The sequence below is a fragment of the Pristis pectinata genome, chromosome 9 (assembly GCF_009764475.1).
Source record: "Pristis pectinata isolate sPriPec2 chromosome 9, sPriPec2.1.pri, whole genome shotgun sequence".
NCBI lineage: Eukaryota > Metazoa > Chordata > Chondrichthyes > Rhinopristiformes > Pristidae > Pristis > Pristis pectinata.
In genome coordinates this window covers 16,546,740-16,570,230 of record NC_067413.1, presented here as the reverse complement: position 1 = coordinate 16,570,230, position 23,491 = coordinate 16,546,740, and the positions used below count along the sequence as shown (strand labels likewise).

Genomic DNA, 23,491 nt, shown 5'->3' with positions numbered 1-23,491 from the left:
ATGCTGGAAGTACTCAGCAGGTCTTGGACCTGAAACTCTGTTTCTCTTCCCACAGATGCAGCCTGAACTGCTGAGTATTTCCAGCATGTTCTGTTTTAATTACTAAAGAGATGAGTGCATGAGATAAGTTTAAGTTAACAGCATCTGCAATTTCTTTGGTTTTTTTTCCCCACTCGCATCTTCACGTCTGATTTATAGTTGTTACCCCAGCCAGTCAATCAAATTTATGTGTTACGCATGTGCTGTTTTACTGATAGATTAATGACGTGTAGAGTTGTAAGCATAAAAATTGCCTATGATTGAACAATAATCAAAATAGGAAGTGTGGTAAACAATTAATGCACTTATTGTAGGGAACTGAAAGTAGCAGCAGCAGTTCAATGGGGATCTTCAAATTTTAGGATGAGGTGGGGAATAAGATGTAGATATCAATGTTTAACGCTAAGGCTGTTTTTGCTGGTCAGTATAAAGATCTAGCAATAATAGTTGGACTATGAAGTTATACCACTGCTTAGTTTTAGCTTTTTAAAAAAATCAATATCTCTGCCTTTGAGATGAATGGAGTACAAATTTGAAGAAATTGTAGTATTGCTATAGATTCTATTTGTCTCTTTAAGGAAGTTATGATTTATTTTTCTTGATAAAGGCAATCTAATTGAGAATTGTGATTTTAGAAAACATTTATGAAACTTAATTTCTACTTTGGCCTTATCACCCGCATTTATGATGGTTACTGTGTCTTGAAAAACAGGTCAAGTTGATTTTGGTATGTTCCAGTTTCAAACTTAAAGGCACTTGTAATAATGTTAAATTCTGATGCATTAAAGAAAGACACTGAGACCTGTAACATTTATTAGCGTTAGGCTGTAATCTGATAGGTTCTGTTAATAGTTATGAAACCTGCTGACCCACAGTGACAGCACCATGATTCATAAAGTCAAACGTTGCGTCCTGTAATCCTGGCAGCTGATTCCATACACTGACCACACTCTGAGTGAAAATGTTGCCCCTCGGGTTCTTGTTAAGTCTTTCCTCCCTCACCTTAAGCCTATGCCCATTTGTTCTTGGTTTCCCCAACTGTGGGTGGGGGGGGGGGGGGGGGAAGGGCAAAGACTTTGTTCATTGACCCTGTCTATGCCTCTCATGATTTTGCACACCTCTATAAGATCAGCCCTCATTCTTCTACGCTCCACTGAATAGAGTCCCAACCTGCTCAATCTTCCTCGATAACTCAGTCCCTTGAGTCCATAACTCAATACCTCGAGGGATTTTTGTGGGATATATAGAGCAGTCTTTGTTTCAGGCCTACTCCTCAAATCTTTTTCCATTACTGGTGCTGCCTCCTGTATTCATGTGGAACTTGACAGTTTCATTACTCATGATGCCACTTTCTATCCCGTCTTCACCTTCACATGGTCCATCTCTGACTCTTCACTTCCTTTTTTGGATCTTTGTCTCCATCTCAGGGGAGAGACTAGTTACTAACATCCATTATAATCCTACCAACTCCCACAGTTATCTTGACTACTCTATAAGGAGTCTGTCCTGTTCTCCCGGTTCTTCTGTCTCTGTCGTATTTGCTCTGATGCTGAGAGACTTCTGTACAGGTGCCTCTGAAATGTCTTCTTCAGAATCAAATGCCTTCACAATCAACCTATCATTCTCTGCAATTTCTGCCCTTTTAAAGAGACTCCACTACGAGACACATCTTCCCCTTTTGGCATTTTGCAAGGATCATTCCCTTCGTGACCCCTGGTCCACTCTTCGACTCCCACCTGCCAACCCCATCTTACAGCACTTTCCCTTACAACCACAGGTGAGGCAACACCAGTCCTTTCACCTCTACCTTTCGCATCATCCAGGGACCCAAACAGTCTTTCTAGGTGACACAGCATTTTAGTTGCACTATTTCCAATCTAGTTTACTGCAATGCTCACAATGTGGTCTCTCCTACATTGGAAAAAACAAATGCAAATATGGTGATCACTTTGCAGAGCACCTGCATTTAGTCGCAGGGGTGACCCTAAGCTTCCTGTTGCCTGCCACTTTAATTCTCCACCCCACTCCCACTCTTGTATTTTTTCCTCCCCTCCTTTTCTTTGTCTGGGTGTGGAGGACATGCCCAGTTTCATGTGCCAGGCATGTCTTCCTGCTCAGCATTTTGCAGCTCCCAAATTCTTTTGTCATTGTTCTTTTGTCTATGTTGTCACTCTCTAAATGCTCTTATTTACTCATTCACTTGATAACCTTGTTTACTGCTAATCCCCATGGTCTCCTCCCACTTTTACCCTATCAGAAACTCCCCACCTCCCCTATCCTCACTGCAGTTTAAGTTTTTTTTCCTTCCCAGTTCTGATTTTGTTTCTCTCATAGATACAGGCTGACCTACTGAGTATTTCCACCCTTTGTTTTTATTTCCTTTCTCTTGTTTTATGATTAGGGTACCTTTGACCTTGATATAGTTTTGGAGTGTTTGGAACATAAAATCAAGTGTATCCTAAATCATGGCCATCTGTAAATGCTTACAACAAGTTGGCAAATATAGTGTTTCTGTTTTCTAATTGGTATTGCTTTTGTTATCCTATCATGTTTGAAGCCTATCATTTATGAATGTCATTTGTAATTTTTCATTGAACTCAAAGTCTTAGTTTTCCAAGAGTTACAATGACAAGGGCCAAGAACTTCTTGCCTTTCTCTTTATTTCTTAAGGAAATAACATTTAATATCATGGCTAAGTGCAAAAGACAACATTGTCTTCTGTTCCTGATTGATATCTTTGTCAGACATCAAAGGGTCTTCAACCTGAAACATTAACTCTATTTCTGTTCCCACAGATGCAGTCTGGCCTGCTGAGTATTTCAAGCATTTTCTGTTTGTATTTTAGATTTCCAGCATCTGCAGGTTTTTTGTTTGGTTTTCGTGTAGAAGGATACCATTTGACCTTTCAAGTTTATGCCAGCTCTGAGTATTTCATTATAACACTACTGATTCATTGTACCCTAAAGAGTCAATGGCATTATAATGAAAATATGCAAGTCAAATGGTTGTAACTTGTGGAATAACTGTGGAGAATCAGCCATACCTCTGTATAGAATTGGCCATCACATACCTACATAAGGGATTTAGATATCTGAGTCAAAAGATATCTGTGATCTACTTCTTGGTAAGTAACTTTTTATTTGATTATTCTTGAAAAATGGGCATTATTTGGTGCTTTCTCGAACTGCTGCAAATTAAGTTATCACAGTTTATGTTATTGAGTTACTTCCTTGCCATTTGAGGAAATGGTATGGGATAGAATCATAGATCTAATTAGACAAGAATGACAGCTTTTCTTTGAGAAAATGAATGGACCAGTTGGTTTAGAACTGCATTCACTTTTATTTGTCTCCAATTAACTATGATAAACTTCAGGAAACACACTTGTTGCACTTGACTGCAGTTTGTTATGCTTGATCCAATGCATTGATTTTGTTTTAAATTATGAGAAATTGTGTTATAGTATTTGAAATGTTGAATTATTTTACCTTTGTGTAATCATTAAATAATCAAGAAACTGTTCTTGTAGTTATGTAAGCTTTGCCATTTGTCTATTCATCCACCAGATGGAGCAGAAGGAAATAAAACAGGGAAATGCTGGAAACGCTCAGCAGGTCAGGCAGCATCTGGAAAGAGAAACCATTTAATGTTTTGGATTGTGCAAATGCTAACTAATCTGCTGAGTGTATCCAGCATTTTTTGGTTTTATTTTGGATATCCAGTGTCGGTTGTTTTTATTTTGATTTTGATTTGGAGTGGAAGAGAAAAATAGTTTGTGTCACTATGTACTGGTACTCTGCAGACCAGCATGTAGGTTATAACCACAAGAAGTTCTGAATGTCGGTTAAATGTACAAGGAAAAATAATCCAAGTGCACATTTAAATGTGTTGCCTATCTTTTTTTATATAAAAAGAATGTGTTACCCTCATTACAATGTGTTACAGTCATATTACTGTAATGGAAAGAAATCTCACAGCTAAGGTGAAGAACCCTCCCTTATCTGCAACTACATTCTCCTGCTAGCTGCTTTCATTTTATTGATGTAGAAGCTACATCCAGGAACTGGGGAAGCACTGTGTAGATGCAAGTCTTGATTTGATTCGATTTGCAATTTTCAAACCACTTCTGACATAAGTCTTTATGGGTGGCCGTTAGCACCACGGTTGTTGAATTCGCCAAGTGCAGTAGGCACAATCTGCCCCATTTAATTATTTAAGGTCTTTATAGGGAGGGCTTTACTATCAGAAAGTTATCGCTGTAGCTTTCAACTGTGTTCCAGAAATTGTAATGATATTGTGATATACTTACGATAAAAAATTACATTAGATCCCTATTTCAAATGCACCTTTCCCTCCTGCCCATTTCCCCTCAGCATTTGATGTGTGAATTAAAACCCAGGTTTCTTTTTTATCAAAATTGTGGGCATACTGTTAGTGTAGAGTTATGGTCATTGTCTTTCTTATCTGTGTATACGTTATTAGAAGTCAGTGTGCAAACTTTTCTCTGGTTTGTTAGTAGACATGCTCCAGGACTTGTACCAAAATGGAAAGCATACAGTTCTGTAATAAAAAAGGATTGGATTGCTCCAGGTGCTGGCAGTCAGCCAGGATAACTAGAACTTTCAGATTTGTGCTACGGCCAGCTGAATGGCTGTTCAGTTCCCCACTGAGGCGGACTCTTTTTTTACTCTCCCTTAGCTGTCATTTGAGATTGCTAATTGGACACAGACTTTGCATAGACAAACATTGACTTACAGGAAGTGCATCGTTTGGAGTTTATTTGGGAAGTGAGGGGAAGGTCTGAAACATTCAGATAAACCGAGACAAGGGAAGAACATCTTAGTGTAGTTGCACTCTGTGGTTCGGTTGGTATTTGCTGGATAAGCAGATACATTCATTGTCTGCATATATTTTATCAAAAGTTTTTCAAAACCACATTGTGTTCAGATTGTCAAAGCAAAAAGCTTTAGGAAGAATGTGAATCCTTCTCTGCTGCTAACAGGATTTTCCAAGAAGATTAGCAACAAGATTTTACAGCTTGTGAGCAGGAAGTAACCACCACATTTTGCCACTCAGTGAGTTTATTTTTGTTCCATATTTTAAAGGTAGATTTAAATGTATTATCTAATGAAGATATTGTTATATTGTTGTTAGATTTTTAATGTATATACTGATGTTAACATACATATCGACATAAGTCTCCATGTTTATATGTATTAATGAGGAACGCTTAATTCAGTTAGTTGCTAAACAGTCTCCTAGTTGTTGTTTGTGATACTGAGCCTTCACTCTTGTCTTTTTCACTTTCAATAGCTGTAAGACATAGAAACTATACTACAAATAAATGTAGTTCTGGATGTATGCCAATTAAATTTTTAATGAATTAACACTTCAACATCAAAATGTGCGTGCACATCAATGTAGGCATTATAAGTTATTCTTGAAAAGTTTCAAGTTTCAAGAGAAATCATGACTTCATTTAATTGCTGCAAAAACTGCATGATTTGTAAGCAAGAAATGATGCACAACTTTTGCTATCCGGAACAGTACTTTGGATGAACATTTGCTGCAATGTGGTTGCAATTTCCATACTTAATCAATTTCCATATACATTGCATGTACAAGATCTTGATTTGCAGTGGAGCTCACAATTAAAATATTTTTAAATTACCCATTTCAGAAACAATAGCAAGTTTAACTTTGCAAAATTGATTCAAAAGAATACTTGGGCATTGGTGTAAATTTTGTGCCATATAGTTTAAATGTACTGTGGGTTTTTTTTAGTGTTCTGTTCGGTCACAGCCTTCATTTACGACTTTTGAGTACTTGAACAAAACTACTTTAAGTTAAATAGAAATTTAAAAATTCAGATTGGCTGTGAGAGGAAACAATTGGGTTTTGTTGCAGTAATTCAGAGGTCTTTCACAACAGGAATTTGTTTATTTTTGGAAGAAAAGATTCTGTTCTCCCTACTGTCTTTAAGGAGCTACATAGCTGAAACAAATTTGTTTATTTCTGGTCTCTGAAATGTCATCTCCATGTATGTTTCTCATAAATATCATGTAACTTTTGACATTGGGCATGTGACATTAGCAGATCAATGGCAATCGGATCAGGCTGTCTAGATTGGAGTCAGAATCATGTTTATTATCACTGACTTGTGTACAGTGCGAAGACATAAACATTACTAAAAATTACAAAATAAATAGTACAAAAACAAAAGGAAGTGGTCATGGACCATTCAGAAATCTGATGGGGCAGAGGGGAAGAAGCTGTTCCTAAAACATTGAGTGTGGGTCTTCAGGCTCCTATACCACCTCCCTGATGATCGTAATGGCATGTACCAGATGGTGAGGGTTCTTAGTGATGGACGCCACCTTCTTGAGGCACTGCCGCTTGAAGATCCCCTCAATGGTGGGGAGGGTTGTACCCGTGATGGAGCTGGCTGAGTCTACAACCCTCTGCAGCGCCTTGCGATCTTGTGCATTTGAAGCCTCCATACCACGCTGTGATACAACCAGTCAGAATGCTCTCCACAGTACATCTGTCCCCAGTCTAAAATTGTGCATGTAATGTAACATGTTTGATTTCTTATTCATAGTTAAACACAAGAATGAGTCAAAAGACTAAGTTATTAATCTCTATTTCATCTGAGACACTTATGGGATGTATCAAAGGACAACTCTGTCCTAATGTAAATTCATTTCCTTGTGTGCTACTTCATTTGGTGTACTATGAAGTAATATATAGGTTTTGCCATAAGTTTACTGTTATGTTCTGTAGATCTATACCTATTGTAGCTTTTATAAATTGTGGAGAATTAACTGTTTAATCTTGACCTGTCACATACTATATTTGGAATAATGCCTGGGCAATCCCTTACTACAACATTTGTTTTTTTTGTCATATGTTGACCTAAACTGAAAGCAATATTTCCAGTGAATTCTCTTGACAATGCATTCAGCGTATCTCAAAATGCCTAACATGCTATATTCTAGTTATATATTCTGATAGGTAATTTTACTTTGCCATTGTTTAATAGTAAAAAGGATTGGCCTAGATATTCAATCACACGATGCTTGCTTTTCTTCGGTGCTACATGTGAAAATAATTTTATTTTCTCCCCAAGAGTGGAATGCACTTACAATGATTTCTAGGTTAAATCACATCATTCTGGAAATTCAACCAGCAATTTCATATAATGTTTGTGTAGATCAGCAATTTTCAACATTAGATTTGCACATAATGATGCTCTCTGTACAGAACTTATTGGAAATTAAGGAAAGCTTATTTCACGAAGTTCTGAAATGTTCATCTCGTCCCATCTAGATTTTAATGGCACTGCTTGGTCTGCATTGGCACAATTTGAAGGGAGGATTTCTGAGCTGGTCCCAGCCCAGCATTTGGAAACACAAGGGAACCTATCTTAGTTATGACCCATGTAACTTTTGGTTCTCCTTTGGGGCTACCAGTTATTTTTTTCTACACCTGACCCGCATCCCATCATCCCACTATTGCCAGGTTTTAATCAGCTGAACCAATATGTGTTCAGACCACCAATCACAGGCCCCTGATTTGCTACTTGCTTCATACCCCTAACCTGCCCCCAAACCTAATCACATATTTTAGATCACTGACTCTCCAACCACATCTTTTTTCCTCTACCCCAATTGCATCACAGTCCTCATTTTGCTAACTGTATAGTCATCCATAGTGAAAATTGAGTTCTGAACAGTTAATCTAGTACTGGTCCACTGGACTGCTGTGTTGAAGGAATGAGAACCCAAGTATGAATTTTTCATTTGAGTCAATGGCATTTAATGTTGATTACAGTCTGGCAAATCTTGGTGCTGAGTGAATTAGACATAGTACAGGAGAAGATATCAGCAGTTAATTTTCAATTAGCTCAAGTTATGCAGGATGGGGCACCAACCAGGTGAACGTTGGAATTGTTCAGTTTGGAAATGGTTGACACAGAAGATTTTGGTGGTAGATTGGCTGAGGTAGAAGTAGTGATGGATGATATGAAGTTGGGAGGAGGTGAGTTTTGTGATGTAATCTTTTTTGCACTTTAATAAACAAGGATAATTATGCTTGAAGTTGCCTACCTTTGTTTATCTCTTGCTGTCCAAGTAATCTATTTAGTGGTATCCAGAGTGTCTTTTTCAGAGGAAGTCAAGATGTTTAAATTTCCTATGTGACATCTGCTTGGAAATGTAACAACAATGTGCATTTATATTGGGTCCTAATAAGTAACATAAAATAGAGAATTAGTCTTGAGATTTCAGAGCTAAGAGTGTATTTGGTACCATGACCATCCTGCTATCTAAACAATAGGTTTAGAAAAGGTAGATGTGCACAAAGCATTTATTAAAAATGCCTCTAAGATCTTGGTGATTCTTTGTAAGTTACAGCACATATTTCTGTCCTCTTGTATTATGGCTCTGCATGGTCAATGTTGAGTTCTCCTCAGTTGGCTAATAAAAATGGGAAATGCTTGAAAACATTCAGCAGATAAGGGCAGCATAAGTAGAGCAACAAACTGTTAGGTTCTGCAGTGTCTTTAATTGTGGCACTAGAACCTGCCACTGGAAATAAATGTACTGAAAAGCACCTTTAACTTGTGATATCGATATTTTTAATTTTATAAGTAAACCAAAACACTTAACTGCATTTACCGTTTCAATTTACATTGACAAACTTGCTCAAATGAGTAGAGCCATGACTAGCATAAAGGGGAGGTGCCAAATATAAAGTGTAAATGACTGAGCTCTGCCCCTGCACTCAGTACTGAGTCCAGCAGCAGAGTAGGACTGGCATTTGACCTGTAGCTTGTGTTTGACTTCCATGTTGCAGTTTGAATGTGGAAGGCAAGTACCCACCGACATGTAATTTTGTTAGTTGATGGTTCTATGTGGAACCGCTGGCTGTAGTGCAGTACCATTTATTTCAACTGAGCACTTGCCACACCAGGTTCTGAACTTGCTAAGTGTGTTCCTGCATTTCTGATGTTGGTTATTTCACACGTTAATCACCTGTATTTACTGAGCAATTTGAAACTAGGTGCCTATTTTTGTCAAAATCAGTTTTCAGGCAGTTTCAGTCAGCTGTTTCGATCTCATTAAAATGGGCTTTACCTTTAGTGAAGACAACATAAATCCATCTACTTGTAAATAGGAGTTGAAGTTGCTAAAAGGCAAATGTCTCTTGTTTCAAAAATATTTGTTACGAACCAATTTAATTTTATCGTCCACTATATAAAAAGACTTGCATTTCTATCACGCCATGCATAACCTCAGGATGTTCCAAAGCACCTTACAGATAACAAAGGATTCTTATGTAGATCTCAATCTAACTGTTACAGACTATGAAAGATTTCAGCCAGCTTGGACACAACAAAAACCCATAAAAGCAAAGCAGTTATAATTAGATTACGTGTTCTACTAATGTTGCTCAAGGAATAAAGATTAACATTAAAGCCTGGGAAAATGCACCTGCTGTTCTTTGAAATAATGCCATCCATTCTTTATACCATCTTCGTATGCGTAAGAACCTCTTATCCAAAAGCTGAGATATGCAACACACTCAGTATTGCACTGGAGTGTGGAGCTGCATTTTGCACTAAAGTCTCTTGAATGGGTTTTGAATCCACAACCCTTTAATCTAGGTGAGGATGTTAATAATTTAACTGATTGAGGGCATGTAGTGGATAAATTGAAAACATGGCATCTATTAATTTTAGTGAGAATATGATAACTTAAAGTGATTTGAAATAGCAGAGGCATGCAGTTAAATTAGTGGCTCCTTGAGAGAGCCGACACAGGTGTGATGGACTGGGATGCAAAAGGCATCACAGGTGTGATGGACAACAGTGTGTTTTCTGTAATTTAAAATTTTTATTCTAAGAACTTTTAACCTTTTGCATGCCTTGTTATCACCAATCATGTGACATGCAATGTGAATAGTCTTTTCTTATCAGTGTTGAAGATTCAGGCAATTTTAGTCCATTTCCAGTCCTAGTAGGGTTTTACTGAATATCAATAATCTCCATCATTTGCTAGTATTTAATTAATAGCTTTATTTTTGTGAACCCACAGTTTAACACCACAAGTTTCCAGTGCCACCATATTTTCAGATGTCACCAACTATATGTCAGACTATCAGATTAAATATGAATTTAGATTACTTGACATATACAGGTTTACAACAAAGACGAGGCATTTCTCATTGCGTGAATTTTTTTAGCAGGTGGCCAAGTTGCTAAGGAACTATCTGGTAGTTCAGCAATTTTGTATTGACAAATATTCAAGATCATCTAAATTCCCAAAAAAAGGGTGGAGTGTGTGTGTCTTAAATAATTGCATCTTTTAGCCCTGGAACCATTTGGTGTGTATGTTGTATAAGTGATAAGAAGTTCTGTTTCATTTCAGTGTATTGTGATAAACAATTCTGAGAAAAACATTAGACATTGAGCTAAAGAGAGAATGAAATCGGCTTCTCTTCCAGTTGATCTTGCCAAAATCAAAAAAGACAAATTACATGTAGTTTACTGCTATGGTACTTTGGTTTTGTTGATGATCAGTATTTTGGTACTCTATTACTAACAGGAATTCTTGTTGCAGCAGTGTTTTGATCTGGTGAATAACTTGCTTCTCATTTAAGTGTAGCAATCCCATGCTCTTTATCAAAATAGCAGGTGGAATAGTATAGTCTATCAGGCAGCAGTGCTCTCTACCTTCCTATATGTTTCTAACACGTGAACCACCTACAGCGGACATTCCAAGGCATAGGAAAAATGCCATCAATTCTGTCTCCATAAAAATCATCAGCCAAATTCACTGAAAGGATAACTGAACCAATGTCAGTTTGCTCTCTCACACCAACAGCCCTAGTGTTGAGACCCTGATATACTCTGTCATTGATATCGGTCAGGCCAAATCAAACCCATACCTTACTCCACGCTCTTGACGCAGGCACACTATTCCAAGCTTTATCATGGGAAGAAATTAGCAGGTGGATGGAGGAAAAATTCAAGGACGTGCTCAAAGCCTCTGAAGAACTGTAACATCGGCACTGACCTCCAGGAATTTCTAAACTATGACTGCCTTAAATGGAGATGGAGCAGTTGGTATGATATTGAGAACCTCAAAGCCCTGCATTGGGAGCACACAGAGGCCATGCATAAGGAGAAGGAGCAAACATCCTCAGATCCAACATCCTACTCATCCACCTCCCTGTCTGCCACCTTGTGGCACATCTGTGAAAGAGTCTTCAAGTTCCCATATGGGCTCATTAGCCGTCTCAGAACCCATTAAGCCAGAACAGAAGTAAGTCGTGCTTGGTTCTGAAGAATTCCCTAAGAAGAAGGATGCTACAGTTTACTTAAATTAGCACTAACTAAAGTCCATTTACAAACTTAAAATGTACGAAAGTAGTTTAAATTGATTCAAGTACATCCCATTGGCTGGATTACTAACTTCATTGCATGCAGGTACAATATCATCTAGATTTTGCATATCAAAAGAAATGAATCTGCGAACTGTACAAATATGGGGAAGGCATTGTTAGCATCGTGCGTACTGCTAAGATTTTGCCTTAAACCTTTTGATAGTTTGGTTCAAATCTATTGGCAGTTTGTGCTGAAACTTTGCTGATTCCAAGGTTCTTCAAGTTTTGGAGATTTCTTATCTGTCTCATTTGATATGTTGGCATGGTGGGTGATGCAGAGGGGTTAGGAGTAAGGCTCATTTTTTAGGGGATGTGGAATAAAGCTTGCACTTTGCTGTTTTATGAGCTTGAGGAACACTAAATAACACAATTGAAAGAATGTGCTTCTCTTGCATAAACTTCTCAACTTGAGCGCAGATTGGACAAAATGTTGGTACAGTGGTATCTGGATTATTTCACAAGTCTGAATTGAGAGAAAATGAGCTTAAATATCAATGTCAGTTTGAAAAATAGATTTATTTTTACTTTAGGAAAGAAACCATGAAACTCAACTGGTTCATTTATGCTCTTTCAAGGACAGAAGCTTGCTGTTGTTACCCTGTCTAACTTGTATGTGACTTCAGTTACACAATGTGCTTGGCTCATAAATGCCTACTAAATGTTGTAACAAGCCACTCAGTTAAAAATGGACTTTCTCAGGGTGAATTGGGATGAGAAGCGAATGTTTTGCCAGCAAAGTCCATGTAGCAGATTAAGTCCTTTCCAAAATATTTATTTCAAGTCGTGATTTGAAAATGCATCACAAATTCTAATCTGTTTTAATGTGCCAGAATACTACTAAAATTTTTTTAAATAACTGCAATTTTGTTGTATTTTCTAAAGATTTGTATTGTTCTACGTCTTGCAGTTAATTGAGGTACAATGTCAGAATAGATCAGTTTAACTGAAGATTACCAGTTTGAAAAATTAAAATATTAATCATGAGTTAATTGCAGTTTGAATTGCACTGTTAAACGATAATGGAATTCTAAAATTAGATTTTGCTCCATTTTCATATAATGATTTCGATTGTAGTACAATTCAAAATGTACAGTGCTTGCTATTACTTTCGGTTACAAATATTTGCACAGTTAAAATTACGTTTTTAAGACTAAATTGGTGTTAATATGCATGTTATTTTATTTAATGTGTTATTCATTTCACAACATTCTATAGAAACAAAAATAATGTGGCATATTGCCTGCAGGGCATATTCAACGTGCCTCTTTGCTTCCATCCCTACTTACTGCTGTGGTGACGCTGTGCTGTGGTTGGATCACACTTTTCACTGGGATTTTTATCTGAAATGGTACATAAAGCTGAAATCATGAATTGTGACTTTAAGCACATTTTTGTAGGGTTTTGAAAGTAGAAACATTACAATGACGCTCCTTAGAAACTGCTAAAAGGTGCTAGCATTGTCAGTAAATCACTCTTGGCTGAAGGCAAAAAATATTAACCAAGAATGTCTCTGGTAATAATTCTACAATCAGTTATACTTGCAAAGTACTTCTGCAAGATGATGAACTGGACAGCTCTGTGGTTGATTGACTTCATTACATTGGTGCTAAATTTGAAGAGGAAAATTTATTAACATCTAGACCTCTATAATTGTTCAAATGGCTTTTGCATTGAAGAATGTTAGTAAAATAATAGAAATTGCTGAAGATATTTTCTACATTACATTTTAAGCTGAATTTTGGAATTGTGCTGCATTATGTTACTGAGATGTGGGATTCATTCGCATAGATCAGAAATTATATATGCTGCTCCAGGGAAGAATGAAGCAGGAACCAGATGCTTCCCATGTGAAGGAAAATTTGAAGGGAGTCAGTAAAGCTATTCTCATTTACATGTAGAGGTCTGATCAGTTGTATTGAGAGCCTGCAGACAGGTCATCCAAAACCTCCCTCTCTGTCAGCAAAATGTTCAGCAGTAGATTCCAGATATTAATTTAATTTGATAATGCATTGCTTTGGTTTAGTATTGTACATAAAACCTCTTTGATCTGCATATTTGTAAAAGTTGTTAAGTCATCACCACATCTTCTGTAAGGAAAAAAAATCTGATTAATAGCATTTTATGAATAATGATTGGGATGGTTACATTGAAATCACTTTGTATCCATTAGATGTTATATTTTATACAGAGGAGTTAGGTTGTCCATAAATATTACCTGACCTATTGTTCCTGTAAGTTGTTGACAGTAAAGAGATTTTAAATTTTCTTAGAAGTGATGATTCAGCAGATAAATGACCCTATTTATCTTCCACCACCCCACTTTAAAAGTTATTGAATTTATTTATGCAGTAGTTAACTGGAAAGTAACCTGGTCCAGTTTACTGGGAAAAAAAAATTTAGAAATGATGCTATGTTGACTGTGAAAAAGATATACCCCATTCTACAAAATTTATAATGCAAGTAAAACTGAGTATTCACAGCTTCAAAGCTAAAAGTACTGCTGGTATATTTTTCTGTTTGTATTTGTCGGGCTTATAATTTTGAAAATTTAAAGTCTAATATTTCATTTGGTGGCTTCATCAAAAAGCTCAATATCAGTTCTAGAAAGTTGGTCATGGATCAGTAATTTTACAGGAGATAATGCCTGGTTAGTTTGCGTCAGTGACTGTTTGAATCTGTTCAAGAGCCTTGAACTTTGGGGCAAGGCTGCAGAAAAATGCAAGAGCAATTTAGTCAACCTGTTCCCATACCCATGCTTTGGCATTGACGTAATATAGATATTATGTAGATTTTCAAACCAGATGGTGTCGAACATAATTCTATGGACTGCTAAACTTCTAAATATGATTGATTGTGTTTTTTTTAAAAGAACTGAAACCTGAGACCAACAGACATTTTAAATTTTTTTTTAAACTAAGATTGCTTTAATCATTTAGCTTCAAGAGAGGACACGAGACTGCAGATGCTGGAATCTGGAGCAAAAAACAATCTGCGAGACGAATGCAGTGGGCCAGGCCGCATCTGTAGAGGGAAATGGACAGTCGATGTTTCGCACTCAACCCAAAACGTCGACTGTCCATTTCCCTTCATGGATGCTATTTGACCTGCTGAGTTCCTCCAGCAGCTCATTTTTAGCTTCAAAACATAATGTGTCAAATATAATTATGAAATAGTACATCATAAGTTTGTCATTTCAAATTAAACAGTTGGATACATATGATGTTTAGTTATGGATGCTAATTGAATGTTAACATTGAAGTTTTTGAAAGGGAAAATTGAAGGTGTAATCCATCAAGGCAACAAAAGCTGAAGATAAAATGGAGCATCGTACGTTAGTTGACTTCAGTCTCCTGCATGTCGGTTGTTCTGTGGTTGCTAAGGAAACGCCTGTTTTAGTGTGTCGTTTCCTATAGTGCAGATGAAACGGAAACAGCTGTTGTTGTTTAAGTCTTTAGTTATGTTCTGATGTGCTTGCAGGGGAAACTAAAATAATTCAGTTAAAAATCATTGATGGGTCTTCATCTCACGGACTGAACCCTTATGCATTTCAGTGGGCTTGGTGTGATCTGAGAGGAACATCCAACCAGTGCAAGTTTACACAGCTTCATGTGAGGATTTATTTTCTGTTGCTCTTGTCCTTTTCTTAATTAGTTCCATGTTTGGACTGTTGTGGTGTTTTAAGTCTGATTCTTCATCAGCTGCTGAACCTAACATCCAGTAATATTTCTAGGTAATTATTAAAGTTATAGCATGCCTTAGAATCATCTGCCTAAACAAAATGCTGTACCTTCTTGGTCTGAAATTATGGAAAAAAACCTCAATGTAATTTTTACCATGATGATTTCTTAATGCTGAATATTTGATTAGGAATGAAAGTTTTACATATAGATTATTTGAATGGATAAATGGGACAATATTAGCATTGTGATCAAGACAAAAGAAAAATCTTAGAACTCCTTAAGAGCTTCATTTGCATTAGTGTGTTAAAGTGGCACAGCAGACTTTAACTGAAAGCTTTAGCATGTTGTGAAATGAAGGTTAACTCAGCTCTGCTACCAACTTTGTGTGCCGGCAAAATCGATGATCACTTATTACTGTAGACTTGGCAGCCAAGGACAGTAGTACAAATAGCATGACAGCAATCAGAACTCCTGAACGTATGGTACTTTAGAAGCTCGAAAGGGAGGCTTATGTGCCAAGTTTGTGCATTTCATAGAACATATTACATTGTAACCTTAATTTATAATGGCCATGTTTCTAAAAATGTACCAGCTGCTGTTTTTGAGTTCATCTGTGTGCGCTCCATTTCTGCACATGTATTTTAAATTGTTAAGCATTGATCTCTTTATTTAGTCTCTAAGTAAACTTTAAGCCTGACCCCCAAACTTAAGCACACAATCTGGTCAGTATGGAGGGAGAGTTGATTCAGCAGAAGTACTGTACTATGAAACATTAAACTGAGTTTGTATCTATGTGCCATTAAAGCTTCCAAGATGTTATTTGAAGAAAAGCAGTAAATATTTGATGTTTTTGATTATTTGACAAACTCTCCAAAGTAATTTGATGATTGGGAAGCAATTTGGGGCATTTCTGACAGACATGAAAATTTGTGAAATGAATGCGAACATTCATTTTCTTGCTTTGGATGTCCATGGTTGCAATGGAAAATTTTTGATTCAGCTGTTGAATTTCTTGAATAACTTCAGATCTAATGATAGGGTATGGTGTTGCTGAGTATATTTCCTAATTTTTATGTAAATTTCAGTATTTCCTCTACTTTTTGCTTTTGAATTGTTAAAATTGATGATATGCTTACAGTTCAAATTGTGACCTCCAAAAAAGTAGAAATAGTAAACACTAATGCAACAAATTTTGTTTTCTCACTGCTCTAACATGGTAAAAGATGTCTCAAAAGTACGTCAACTTGTAACATTAAAATGACTCAATTCATCACCTTGAATATTTTGAGACGCCACTCTGAAAATGCACAGATTTTTAGTGAAAGATTGTGGAAAATCTGGTTAAATGGCATCAATGCTGATGCATGCAATTTTATGGTATAAAGAGAGATTGGAAATAATAACAATCACTGCATCCCAGAAACCAAAACTCTACTTGGCAGAGGTTATTCATTCATGCTAAAAGACCATGAACCAATCTTTATAAATAAAACTTTGACCTTTAGTTTTAAACTGTGAATGTATTCCAATTCTTCCATCCTGTTGTAGTGATCTGTAGTGTCTTTATCACATTGTTTGCTGGATCTTACAGTTTGACAATATGCCCTCTTTCACTGCACACCCATTCTAACTGTACTCTGTGTTCCCTAATCCACTTCTGAGTAGAATACCATTGCTTAGCAGCAGAAATAAAGAGTTAGTTCATGTATGGTTAAAAATTGAAATTGCTGTACACAACAGGAATGCCAAAAGTAATTACCTCTGACTATTTTAGCACAAAATCTCTGATAGTTCTGATTAGATATTCGATAAGATATCATTATTAGTCACATGTACATCGAAACACACAGTGAAATACATCTCTTGCATAATGTGTTCTGAGGGCAGCCCGGAAGTGTCACCATGCTTCCAACGCCGACATAGCATGCACACAACTTCCTAACCTGTACGTCTTTGGAACGTGGGAGAAAACTGGAGCACCTGGAGGAAGCCGATGCAGAGACACAGGGAGAACGTACAAACTCCTTACAGACAGTGGCTGGAATTGGACCCGGGTCGCTGGCGCTGTAATAGAGTTATGCTAACCACTACGCTACCAGTAGTCATCTGGAAATAAAATATGTTGTACATTTATTGTCTCTTTCGCTTTGTCATAATGAATAATGGTGTTCTAAAATCCACACTTAACCTCACTTGTTAACAACCATGATGACTGTTTGTGCTGTGAGTTAGTTCCAGATCTGGGCTAGATCTACAGTGAGCTGTGCAGATCTATGTACTGGTATCGAAGAATAATAAACATTTAATTGGTTGTGCCCTATCTGAAAAATTCCAATATCAAGGAAATAAACTCAGAGGGCCTTAAGTCTCTCATCAAGAACTACAGGGTAAGATTGCACATTCTGTGTAGGGAGTATTGGGGGCTGTCATGAGACAGAAATTTCTTAATGTGACACAGTGGGAGATGATTTGCTTTTTCAGCTTTCTGAAATGTGTGTTCAGACAAGGCAAAAGATTTCTTTTCAACATTGTTCTTTTAATAGTAAAAACCATTTAAACATACACAGGATGCCAATGCTGGTTTTTATATTTAAACATTCACTCTCTAGAACCATGAGCTTTAGGAAACTGGGCTGGAGGCTTATTCCAAAGAGAATAGGAAAGTAAATGAATTGGGGGATCTCTATTGGTGATGTTCCCAGTTCTAGAAATGCCCTTAAATCCCTCTATACAACATTATAACGGTACAGCACAGGAACAGGACCTTTTGGCCCACTATGTCTGCACCAACCACGATGCTAGTCCAACTAATCCCATGTGCATCCACGTGGTCCCTATCCCTCTATTACCTGCCTGTTCATGCATCTGTCTAAACGCTGCTTAAACATTGCTTTCATATGTGCTTCTGCTGCCTCCCCTGACAACGCTATGGAAATCATGTTTGACCAATTTATTGGACGTCTTTGAAGAAATAACATGCACTCTGGATGTATAATTCCTAGATTTCCAGAAGGCATTTGAAAAGGTGCAGCATTAAAGGTTATTTTGGAAAATAAAATGTCCTGGTGTAAGAGGTAACATTTTGGCATGGGTTAAAGATGTGTGGATATAAATGGGTCTTTTTCTGGTTGGCAAGATGTAATGGGTAGTATGCTACAGTGATTGGTGCTGGCTCAACTTTTTACGATTTATGTATAAGACTGAGAAGATACAGTTGCTAAATTTGCTGATAGCACATTGGCAGGAGGGCATAAGGAAGGAACAAAATTATAGTTCATGGAGAAAGATAAGGCAATTGGCCTATAATGTGGGGAAATGTGAATTTGTCCACCCTGGTAGGAAAAATAGAAAAAACACATTGCCCAAATAGTAAGAAATTGCAGAACTCTGAGCTGCAGAGGAACCAAGGTGCCCTAATGCATGATTGGCAAAATGCTAGTGTACAGCACCTGCCAGTAACTTGTTTTGAGGGGAATTGAATGCAAATGGAAGGAAGTTGTGTCAGTTATATAGGGCATTGATAAGACCACATCTGGAGTATGTGTACATAAGTAAGTCTGCTTGCTTAAGGAATGAAGTCGATGTGTTGGAAGCAGTCCAGAGTATGTTTAATAGACTGATATATGGAATTGGTGTTTTTTTTAATGAGGACATTGGGCAGGTTAGGCTTGTATCCACTGGGAAAACAAATGGTCACTGACCCTAAATGTTAACTGGTTTCTCTTCCCATAGGAGTTGCTTAACTGACTTGATTTCTTCCAACATTTCTATTTTTGTTTTTACTGGAATCAAGAAGAGCCTGAGAGGTGATTTGATTGAAACATGCAAGATCCTGAGGAGTCTTGAGAAGTAGATCTGGAGAAGATTTTTCCTGTGTAGCTGGCGCTGTGGCTTAGCTGGTTAAAGCACCTGTCTAGAAAACAGGAGATCCCGAGTTTGAATCTCAGTGGTGCCTCATTTATTCATGACACGGTAGTGTAGTGGTTGGCGTAACACTATTACAGGCTAGCAACCCGGGTTCAATTCCGGCCACTTGTCTGTAAGGAGTTTGTACGTTCTCCCCATGTCTGCGTGGGTTTCCTTTGGGTGCTCCAGTTTCCTCCCACATTCCAAAAAGACGTACAGGTTAGGACCTTTGGGCATGCTATGTTGGCGCCGGAAGAGTGCGACACTTGCGGGCTGCCCCCAGCACATTCTCAGTAATGCAAAAAGATGCATTTCACTGTGTTTCGATGTACATATGACTAATAAATATCATCTCCTTTTGTGAGAAGCTAGAACTAGAACTTGATTCAGGCACAACAGAGTAGTGGGGTCACTGTTGAAAATAAACACTCACCAGTTTAAGACCATATTAGGGTGCAATTTATCTTAGATTTCCAAATACTATCTATTTCTCAAAAGGTAGGTACTACCATAATCTTATCAAACAATGAGGTAGGTTTGAAGGGCTGAGTGGCCTATGCCTCCTAATTTGTATGTTCATCTTCAGATAAGTATGATATGAATCAAGCAGGTTTCCCAAGTCAACAAAATGTTGCTAAGATAGTTGGGGAGAAAACTTTGAATGTGTTGAATTTTTATTTTTTTTAGCAGATGCCTGATGCTGTAACCTAGTTGAGGTAATACTTGAGCTAGTGTAATGAGATTTGTGCCATGACAAATAATTTGTCTATTCAGTTACTGGAGTATTGCAAACTTATTATGCAGTGAAGTCTTTTGAGCAAAGCATACCAATTTGAATACTAATCCAGTTGGATAATTGGTATTAGCCATTTTTCAATAGAATCATGGCAACTGTGTATATCCTTTCCCTATTCATTTGAATTAAATGGTTTTTATCAGGGCATTTAACTGTTGTATGCAAATTGCTCACTGCCTTTGCCTTGCTACAAGTGTCCACACTTCAAAGATACTTAATTAACTGTAAAGGAATTTTAATCATCCTGTATGAATAGAAGTTCCTATACAAATGCAATGTTCTATTTCCAGTTTTTCTCCATCTCTGTATGTCTCCCCTTTGCTCCCTTGCCCTGATAGCAGTTTGTAGGGTGGACAGGGATTGGAACTGAAACAAAGTCTAGACCATTGTGAATAAAGTGTGCTTACTGAAATTTTTAATAATTATAATTTAGATAGCATGCTCAGTAAGCCCAAAGGGATAGAATTTGGACATAAGAGTGGGGTGATCACCTTGCTTGGGTTAAACTATATAACTTCTTATTAGTTGGTGGAAATTACAGATATGAACAGAAAGGTGCAAGTGTAATAGGGTTATATTAGTAGGATTTTTTAACTTCCCCAATATTTTTTCTTTTAATATGTTTATTAATTCCAAATAAAAATACAAGGTACATGAAACAAAGGAAAAAACAATGTTACAAAATAGATTGTATTGAATCACACTTGAAATCACCATACTTCACATTAATAAACAAAAATGATAACTAATTAATAAATCGGAATAATTTTATTATTAAAAAAAATCTAACCCCACTACCAAAACCGAAGCTGTTTGGTTAAAAAAAGACCAAAAAACCACCCTAAAGACATAACAGTATTGGCCAATATCTGTACTTTAAGCACCAAATCAGTGGTTTTGAAAGTAGTTCAAAAAAGGTCTCCATAATATTTGAAAGTTCAGAATAGATCCAGAAATATAGCACCGGATCTTTAAATTTAGATATGACATAACATCCCATAACCATTGAGCATGAGTGGGGGAGTAATTTCCTTCCATTTAAGCAGTGCAGCCCTCCTGGCTATAAGAGAAATAAAGGCCAATATGTATAAATCAGAAGTCTCCAGGATTATATCTTTTTGTCCAACAATCCCAAATAATGCAGTTAAAGGATTTGGCTTAAAATTTATTTTAAAAAGCACAGAAAAGGGTTGAAATACCTCTATCCAGTATTTTTCCAGACTTGAACATGACCAAAACATGAATTAAACAAGCCTCTCCATTATTGCATTTGTCACAATAAGGAGATATATCCGAATAGAAACGCGATAATTTGACTTTGGACAGGTGAGCTCTATGGACCACTTTAAATTGAAGGAGGGAGTGATGTGCACATAATGATGAAATATTAACCAGTTTAAAAATTTGATTCCAAGTTTCCTCAGAAATTGATATCTACAATCATGTTCCCAAGCATTTTTCATTTTGTCTAAAGGAGCCTTATTCGTTCCTGATAACCTACCATAAATCTTAGATATTGAACCATCATAAAAAGGCTTCAAATTAAAAATTACATCTAGTAAATTCTTATCAGGACTTGTAGGGAAAGTATGTACTTGAGATCGGAGAAAAACTCTAATTTGCAAATATCGAAAAAAGTGAGTTTTTGGCAAATTATATTTAGTTGACAATTGTTCAAATGTTGCGAATGTTGTTTTCAGGATCTGTTCCGACAAACAGATCCTGAAAACAAGTAATACCTAATCTATCCCGTTCTTTAAAAATTATGTCAGTCATAGAAGGTTTAAAGAAAACAATTAGCAAAAATGGGACTAGACAAAGAAAATCTCAATAAACCATAATATTTTCTAAATTGTAACCAAATCCTCAAAGCATGTTTAACTACCAAATTATCGGTTAATTTATTTATTGATAAAGGAAGTGAAGAGCCAAGCAAAGAAATAATAGAAAATTTTTTTAACAGAATTAGCTTCCAAAGAAACCCATACTGGACAGGCCTCACAATTAATATAACGTAACCAAAAAGTAAGATTTCGTATATTGACTGCCCAGTAATAAAACCTAAAGTTGGGTAAGGCAAAGGCTCCATTATTTTTAGCTTTCTGAAAATGAACTTCATTTAATCTAGGATGTTTATTTTTCCATATGTAAGAAAATATAATTGAGTCAAGAGAATCAAAAAAAGACGGGAATAAAAAACAGGTAAAGCCTGAAATAGATATATAAATTTAGGTAAAATATTCATTTTAATAGAATTAATGCGGCCAACCAGCGATACAGAGAAGGGTGACCAGTTTGGTAAGACCCTTTTCACATAATTCAGTAAAGCAAGAAAGTTCTCTTTAAATAAATGTTTATAAATTTTAGTAATTGTTACACCCAAATAGGTAAAATGATTTCTTACAATTTTAAGAGGAAGGTTAATATCGAATGGCATCAGATTGTTCAAAGGGAAAAGTTTGCTCTTGTGTAAATTCAGTTTATATCCTGAAAATTGGCTAAAACGGGAAAGTAGAGAAAGCTTAGAAGGTAACAAAGTCTCAACATTAGAAATGAAGAGCAATAAATCATCAGCATAGAGCGAAACTTTGTCGGTAATACCTCTGTTAAAGATACCAGCGATCTCTGTAGATTCCCAAAAAGCAATAGCTAAAGGTTCTAAGACCAGGATTGATTTTTTTTTAATTGATAGTCAAATGATTTCATCAATCTGATCCTGTGAATATAAAGAGATTACTCTTTCAGCCCATGCTCCTGTGTTTTTATCTTTAAATCTCCCTGGACCCCCTCAAATAAACAGATCCTGGTGTTTTAATCTAACTTTGCTATCTGATAAAGACTTTTTAAAATTTTTGGAGAAACAAATCACTTTCTTTTTTTAAAGAGAATACCCCGGGAGAGACTTCTATTCTTATTATATGGGATGCTTTTAAAGCCTTTATTAGAGGACAAATTATTTCTTACATGGCAAGCATTAAGAAAAAGCTAATACAGAGGATTGATTTAGCCAATCAATTGAAACTTCTAGACCAAAAGTATGCCTTGGATCCAGATCCCACTTTATATAAAAGGCGAGTTGAAATTAATACCAAATACGATCTCCTTTTAATATATCCAATTGAGAATCAACTCATAAAATTGACTTTTATCTTTTAAATCCATGGAGATGAAACAGGTAAATTATTGGCTAACCAATTAAAAACCTCTATAGCTAGATGGCAAATTAAAGAAGTTCGCAAAGCCAATGGAGAAAGTCAATGGATCATTTAGAAATAAATGATACTCTTGGAGAACTTTCCCAATATTAACTGTGATTTTCTTCATGCAAGGGGCATAGATGGGGCAGCATTTCTTAAGTGCATCTGAGAAAGTTCTCTGAGACAATACATGATCCTACCAGAGGTAAAGCCTTAGGAAATGAAATTGGGCAGGTAATGGAAGTGTCGGTGGGGAAGCACATTAGGAACAATCCTTATGGAAAGGGATAAAGTTGGTCCTCAAGTTAAGGTCTTGAATTATGGGGAGCTGATTTCACCAACATAAGAGAGATCCCAGTGAAAGTAGTTTAGGAGCAGACGCTTGTTAAAATGACAGCTGACAAGTGGGAATCTTTTAAAAGAGT

The 23,491-nt window shown here is 36.6% G+C and overlaps 1 protein-coding gene and 1 non-coding gene across 9 annotated transcripts in view; both read left to right on the top strand.

The window, feature by feature from the left end:
* LOC127574120 (protein tyrosine phosphatase type IVA 3-like) overlaps window positions 1–23,491 on the top strand; it is a 100,407-nt gene that overhangs the window by 32,728 nt on the left and 44,188 nt on the right. Inside the window, exons 1-2 of one of the 8 annotated variants that reach the window (XM_052022828.1) lie at window positions 4,846–5,114; window positions 15,039–15,095. The exons of 3 other annotated variants lie outside the window; for them this stretch is intronic. The gene's annotated coding sequence lies outside the window, so the exon portion shown is untranslated. Of the gene's footprint in view, window positions 1–4,845; window positions 5,145–14,949; window positions 15,096–15,130; window positions 15,218–23,491 lie in introns of those variants that run through there. 4 more of the 8 variants (XM_052022826.1, XM_052022832.1, XM_052022827.1 and 1 more) reach the window with 4 other exon arrangements.
* Window positions 19,049–19,122, top strand: trnas-aga (transfer RNA serine (anticodon AGA)). Its single transcript has one exon. It is a non-coding gene; the product is annotated as a tRNA-Ser (tRNA).